This window comes from Cebus imitator, unplaced genomic scaffold (assembly GCF_001604975.1).
Source record: "Cebus imitator isolate Cc_AM_T3 unplaced genomic scaffold, Cebus_imitator-1.0 Scaffold61, whole genome shotgun sequence".
Taxonomy (NCBI): domain Eukaryota; kingdom Metazoa; phylum Chordata; class Mammalia; order Primates; family Cebidae; genus Cebus; species Cebus imitator.
Genome location: NW_016107376.1, coordinates 9065028 through 9072398, shown reverse-complemented (window position 1 = coordinate 9072398; position 7371 = coordinate 9065028). Strand labels below are relative to the sequence as shown.

General features: G+C 40.4%; 1 protein-coding gene across 3 annotated transcripts in view; it reads left to right on the top strand.

Annotated features, from left to right (window-relative positions):
• PLD1 (phospholipase D1) overlaps window positions 1-7371 on the top strand; it is a 171416-nt gene that overhangs the window by 20441 nt on the left and 143604 nt on the right. The window lies entirely within an intron of this gene.

The window sequence follows — 7371 nt, the reverse complement described above, 5'->3', positions numbered from 1 at the left end:
TTTAGGTCCTTAATCCTAAAAATACTTGTTGTTCACATTTGGGGCTATAATATGGAAACTATTTGTATTCAAGGTTTGACTTAGATAACTAATTTTATTTTATATTTCCCTGAATTGCCAATAGTCTCAGCATCATTTATTAAAGACTTCATTTTTCTCTAATATTTTTTTCATTCTACTTTTGTCATATGCCAAGAACTCATATTTGAATAGGTTTTGGGGGTCCTTATTAGGTCCAGTTTGTCTATTTCTGTGCCAATAATGTACAATTTTAGTTTTTCAGGTTTGTAATAATTATTGATCTATCTGATAGGGCAAGTCTTATCTACTTATTGGTTCTATGAGAAATTCTTGGGATTTTGAATTAGTAGATTTCCTTTGAGGAAAACCGGCCTGTATTTACTCATTCAGTACCACATTTATGGAGCTTTAGGATGTTATTTCAGTCTTATGGCCTCCATTCATTTCTGATGAGAAGTTCATAGTCATTAGTCTGGTTCTCCTGAACACAGGTTATTTTTCTCTAGCTGCTTTCAAAATTTTCTTTTTTCTTTACATGACAGTAGCTTGACTTTAATGTACCTAGGTGTAATTTTCTTTGTATTTAATCCTTGCTTGGGATTCACTGAACTTCTTCAACCTGCAAATTTATTTCTTTCATCAAATTTAATGATTTTTAAAATCATTATTTCTTCAAATGTTTCTTTTTCTACCCCATTTTTCTCTCTATCCTTCTGGGATTCAAATTACATGCTTGTTAGATTTTTAAAATATTATCACATACAATACTGAGGCTCTGTTCATTTAAAACATTTTTTTTCTCCCCTCTGTCTGTCCTTGAGACTGGATAACTTCTGTTGTTCTGTCTTCAGATTCACTGACCCTTTCTTCTGTCATTGTTATTCTGCTGTTAAGCCCATCCTGCGAAGCTTTTCTTTTCTCTGGTGAGATTTTTCTACTGATTCCTTCACCAAAACATATTTTGCTTTACATCTTTGAGCGCTGTCATAATAGTTGCCTTAAATAATCCTTCTCAGCTGATTTCAGCCTGTCAGGATTGGTGTCCATGGAGAGCCTCTGCTCTTCACAGTGAGCCACATCTTTCTGTTTCTTCTATGTGTAATAGCTGGAGGCAACATCGTGACTGACATGTTGTAGAGACTCTGGATTCCATTATACTTCTTTCCAGAGCTGGGATTTTTTGTTTAGTTTAGTTTTACACCCATTTAACTTGCCTTGACTCAAACTCCAAACCCCATCTGTACTGTGGTGGGCAGCAGCAGAAGTATCTGTTAAAGTCAATCTAGTACTACTAGCTGAGTTGCTTCAGAATGTATCCCATGCCTGCATAGTTCAAGCATCAGCCTTTGCAAAATCTGGGGTTCTCTCCCCCTCTCCGGCTCTCTTTTTTCTAGGATTTCTGGCCTCAGTTTTCAGTTGCTGTGATTGTTGTGAAGTCTGTTCTTTGGTTCTTCAAGCCAAAAATCTATGGACTTTCTATCCCAGTTTTAGTCACTCAAGTTGACACGATCTGGGACCAGCCCTTAGACAAAAACAATGCTGTTTCTTTTTTCCAAATGTAGATTTTCTTCCAGTTTCTGCTAGATTTTGGTTGTTCTTCAAGCAGTATTTAAAAAAATATTTTGTCCAAAATGTGTAGTTGTTATCTGTGGGATGGTTAATCTAATAACAGCAACACCTCTGTTACTTTGTAATGAATTTGTAATTTGTCTATAAAGCTAGACATTGTGATCTCAGATAATTTTTATATACAGTTTTTCATATTGTAGTCACCACAGTTCCATGTGTTTTCTTCCCAGGGATGCTGAATATGGTGACTTAGTCCCTTTTAAATAGGTAGTTTAGCTCTTTGAAGCTCTGGGTTTCTTGTAAGACTGTCACTTCCAGGCCGCTGCCTCCCATGGTTCTGGGATCTTATCTCCTACAATTTACGTGGGGGAAGAGAACTGTAATCTCAGATGCTTACCTAAGATCCATAACTGGTTGGGCCCCACAGCTTCAGTTCCAGTGTGCCCATCAGACTTTAGTTTCTTCATTCTTAGACACTGTAGGTTTTTCCTTCATTATTGTTTTTGTTGCTGCTGCCACTGCTGTTAACCTTGAATAAATCTTTTCTTAAAACAATTACAATCTACTTAACAATTCTGTGTTTTCAGTAGAAAGGGGGCATATGTATTAGCTTGATCCGTTTAGTTTCCAGAAGTTTGTAGCAGTGTTTTCTGTAGTGGACAACATCAGACCATTCCTAGATCCAGTTCTTACTGGTCGTTCCTATGCTTAGTGGGGAAATGATTCAGGTAGGAGTAGATGGACTTTGGGCAGAGATCTTATTGATAGCTCTTAGAATAACTAGGGGTATAGGAGTAACTAACATTATTTTAGCATCTAGTGTAGCCCAAGCTCTAAGCCACACAATATTACTTCCATTTTATACCTTAGGAAACGGAGACACAGAAAGACTTAAATAATTTGTTTTGCCCTATGGAGAGTCATATTGCAAGTTACTTGACTCAAAATCACATAACTACCATGGTACCGTACTGCCTCAACAAACATGTTTAGCAGTTTTATAGAGGGCAAAAAAATTGAAATTGTGCTGTGTCTACTAGCAGTTGTGACCGAATTCCAAAGCTAATCAGCACTGGAGAATGTGTGGAGAAGATTACAATGTGTGTTTGCCAGATCCATGCTTCTCATAGGTGAAATTCATGAGATATCATTGAAAACACTCTCTCTACTGCCAAAACTCACACTAAGAGGTTGTTTGCCTGTTGCTTTGAAGAGAAGTGAAAGAAAGGAATGCATGAATAATCTATTCTTGGCCATAAAGAAACTGAGTCTTCATTTAACATCCAAGGGTGTTAATTTTAGAAGTCTGACTACAGTTTTTAGCAACATTAATGATCTTTCCTTTATAAAGAAGGATTTTCCCTTTGGGATCTTTATTGATTTACCTCAGTCCAGGAGTTGTACAAAGTCTCTGACTTATGCCTGATAAACTTATTAACAGGCTTTGAAGTCAGGAATGAGCCTCCCATGTTTTCTCTTCAAATACAGATCTTTATAATGTGCCTTGTCATTTACAGGGGCAGGAATAAATCTTCTTAGATGTTGCCTCAGAATCCTCATGTAAATGCTATTGGCATTTGGGCTAGGTTTTTATTTTCTAGGTGGGGTCACTTAGAATATGCTGTTTTTTCTGACATTCAGCAATGTTGAGAGAGGAGTTTTGAAAATTATCATGTATCTATTGTAAAGTCCTAAACACAGACAACTTCATATTCATGTAAAATAGATATTTTAATTTTCAGTTTTTAGGTGAGGAAGCTGAGCACCAACTAAAGTGACTTTGCCCAAGTTAGTCAAGGCAGAAATAATAGCAAACTAGATCAGATGTTTGTGTGACCTTGAGCAAGTCGCTTGCCTGTCAGTGCCTTTAGTTTCCTTGCCTATGAAAAGGGGCTAAGAAGAGCAGCTACTTCATAGGTCTGCTGAAAGGACAGATTGAGTTAATGCGTGCAAATCACCTGGATCACTGCCTGGCACATAGTCAACATTATGCAAGTTTGCTTTTTAAAGATTACTGTTAACTTCAGCACACATGGATTTATGCAGGAGGCAGGATGTTTCAGAATAAAGAAAAATGAACAAACAAACAAAACGTGGGCTTTGGAATCCTGGTTCTAACAGTATCCTAGCTTGAGTTTTCTGTATAGAGCCTCTGAGGTTGCAAAGTAGGGTTGAATGGGAGCAGTTAGAATTCTGGAGGAGAGAAAAAAAAAGAGAGGAAGCGAAGAGAGACAGGGAGGAATGCAAAGCAGTCATTTTCTGGCTGGCCATAGCTTCCCACGAAAAGCAGTCCGTGGTTCCATCACACAGAGCATCTTCCAGATTGACTGTTTTGTACCAGTGTTTTCAGCACAGTCGAGGCCAGAAGGAGAGGGGAGAGGCATGCCCTGGTATCACAGGCTGTGTGACTTGGTTCCCTGTCCTCCTCATACCCCCCCGACACACAACTCCCGAGGAAGCAGGAGTGCATGTCCCTGGTGCGGCACTTGAACTGAATTCAAAAACGTCTGGATGGGCCAGTGCCTCTGAGGGTCCGGTCGGAGGTCATGCTGCATGCCGCGGAGGCTATGCCAAAGCCCTGGCCTCGCCCAGAAGGAGGCTGAGATGGCTGGTAGCATTAGAAGGAATGGGAGCAGTTGTGACTGGGGATCTTTACGGAGCAGAGGCCAGGGAGGCAGACAGGACCTAGTCCATCTGGAGGCCTACATACTGGAACCAGTTCCACCACTCACAACTCTGCAGCCTCAGTAAGCTCCTATGGCCCCAGTGAGATTGTTGTGAGGATTGGAAGTAATACATGTAATGCGCCTTCCAGTACAGGTACTCAAGAAATGACAGATCATATCTTCCTAACCATCAACATTTGAAATAGATGTCAGTTTCCTTTAGCATTTGTATTTCACTCTGGAAGCCAAGTTTGAATTCAGAGTTATGACTGAGATGACCTAGAAGCTGATACCACTGCACAGAGAAAAATATTTAACTCTAGGATGTATTAAAGGAAATTACTCAGAAAGCTCATGCCAGGGAACAAATGACGTGGCTGTTTTTAAAAGGCCATCCAAGGAGGTCAAAGGATTTAGGAAAAATCATGAGAAGCAAGAAATGACTTTCATGCCCCAAAAGATGTGAGTTGTATCCTAATTCAGTATCGGATAGTGAAACAGCTGTCTGGAAGGTTGTCCCTTCTGGAAACCATGATGTCTTGCAGGATTTCGTTGTGACTTCATGGCATAAAGCTGCCTTGCTTTCCTTGGGCTGTTATTAAAAATGGCTGTGCGATATCGTTGTCAGAATTATCCTAATGATGTACTTACTAGTTCAGATTGGCTGAAGGCAGAAATTATAGGAATTTTAAGAACTATGTAACCATTTTGCTTTATGTCATTATAGATGTGTTTTTGTTTGTTTTTAGCTAGGGAAAAAAAAAAGAGAAGATGCGTTCAACTCCTATTCTGTGGACACAGTAAGCCCAGAGTGTTTAGCACTGGTCTGGACATCTCAGGAAGAAAAGCAGCATCGTGTTAAGCCAATTGAAGGGTTTGATATAAAACCAGGAGAGAAGGATAAGTCAGTGGAAGATTGCTGGGCTCTGGGCTCTCTAAGATCAGACTAGACGTGGAGCTCAGTGGAAGCGCTGTGTTTGGGAATCAAATTTCTGACTCTTAGAACCATAGACATGATAGCAAGCTGGACTCACAGGTTATGGGCAGGAGAGGCAGCTAGGTGATTCCACGGTTTGGCATCTCCTTTTCCTGGCATGGGGACAGGTGGAAGGCAGAGGAGGAGTAAGTGTGTGGCTTTCGGGTCAGCCAGAGCTGGGCTGAGAGCTGGCTCACTGACTTTCTGACTCTTCACCTCTGTCAGACTGTCTCACTGTCTGCAACGTGGGAATGATGACAGTACTCCTCATGAAGTTACTGTGAGGATCATTTGAGATGATGCATGAGAAGCTCTCAGCAAAACCCTGGCACACAGGAAGCTTCACGAGTAGTTTGCTGTGTTAGCTATGATTACTTTGGCAGACAATCTGTTTCTTACATGTTATACGCCTCTCGGGGGCTTTTCAACCAGAAGGCTTCTCCATCTGAGTTTGTCTATGGTATGCAAGGGAAATAATCTCTGTGTCATTCACTGAATAACCTGGAGCTGACAGCCTTCTCTATGGACAGCTCAATGATTATGTCACTTAACAAACACGTGTTGAGCAGGTGCTCAGCTGGGTGTCTGTTGTGAACGCTCATGACTCTAACCCTCCTCCCCCAGGAGTGTCGAAGACAGGTGTGTCACTGCATCAGCTCATGATTGCAGCTCAATGGATGTGCTTCTTTACCTAAAGATCTTGAGGGTAAAAACATGAACCTATGAAAATACATGCAAAATGCTGTGTGTGAGCCCATGCGCATTTTTTTTCTGGGGTTGTGGGTTCATAAATTTCATCAAAGTCACAAAGGGTGTTGGACCTCTAAGGGAGCAGGAGCCACTGTAGCGGAGAAGATGGAGAGTGCTGTGAGATGCCAAGGAAGGATTGCACGACCAGCCAGGGAGACCAGGTTGGATGAGGCCAGGAAGACATGCAAGGAAAAGGAAGGGCATTGGCTGGCTCTGACTGGCTAATGCCTTCCATGATTGTTTTTGCAGAGGAAGTCTTACTAGTTTCTCTCTTTTTTTTTAAAAATTAAAAAAAGAGATACATATTATTATATATAATGTATATATGATATATATATTTATATCTCTTTATGAAAAAGATATAAATATATATTATATATATTTATATGTATATTAAAAATATATTTTATGGCACTTTAGGTTCTGGGGTACATGTGCAGAACATGCAGGATTGTTACATAGGTACACACATGGCAATGTGGTTTGCTGCCTCCATCCCCTATCCCTATATCTGGCATTTCTCCCCATGTTATCCCTCTCCTACCTCCCTACCCCCCACTGTCCCTCCCCCATTCCCCCCAACAGACCCCAGTGTGTGATGCTCCCTTCCCTGTGTCCATGTGTTCTTATTGTTCAACACCCCCCATGAGTGAGAACATGCGGTGTGTGATTTTTCTGCTCTTATGTCAGTTTGCTGGGAATGATGGTTTCCAGATTCATCCATGTCCCTACAAAGAACACACACTCATCGTTTTTTATGGCTTCATAGTATTCCATGGTGTATATGTGCGACATTTTCCTAGTCCAGTCTATCATTGATGGGCATTTGGGTTGGTTCCAGGTCTTTGCTATTGTAAACAGTGCCGCAGTGAACATACGTATGCACGTGTCTTTATAATAGAACAATTTGTAATCCTTTGGATATATGCCCAGTGATGGGATTGCTGGGTCAAATGGAATTTCTATTTCTAGATCCTTGAGGAATCGCCACACTGTCTTCCACAATGGTTGAACTAATTTATACTCCCACCAACAGTGCAAAAGTGTTCCTATTTCTCCACATCCTCTCCAGCTTCTGTTGTCTCCAGATTTTTTAATGATCGCCGTTCTAACTGGTGTGAGATGGTATCTCAATGTGGTTTTGATTTGCATTTCTCTGATGACCAGTGATGATGAGCATTTTTTCATATATTTCTTGGCCTCATAAATGTCTTTTTTTGAAAAGTGTCTGTTCATATCCTTTGCCCACTTTTGAATGTGGTTGTTTTTTTCTTGTAAATCTGTTTTAGTTCTTTGTAAATCCTGGTTATTAGCCCTTTGTCAGATGGGTAGATTGCAAATTTTTTTCCCATTTGGTTGGTTACCAGCTCACTCTAATGATTGTTTCTT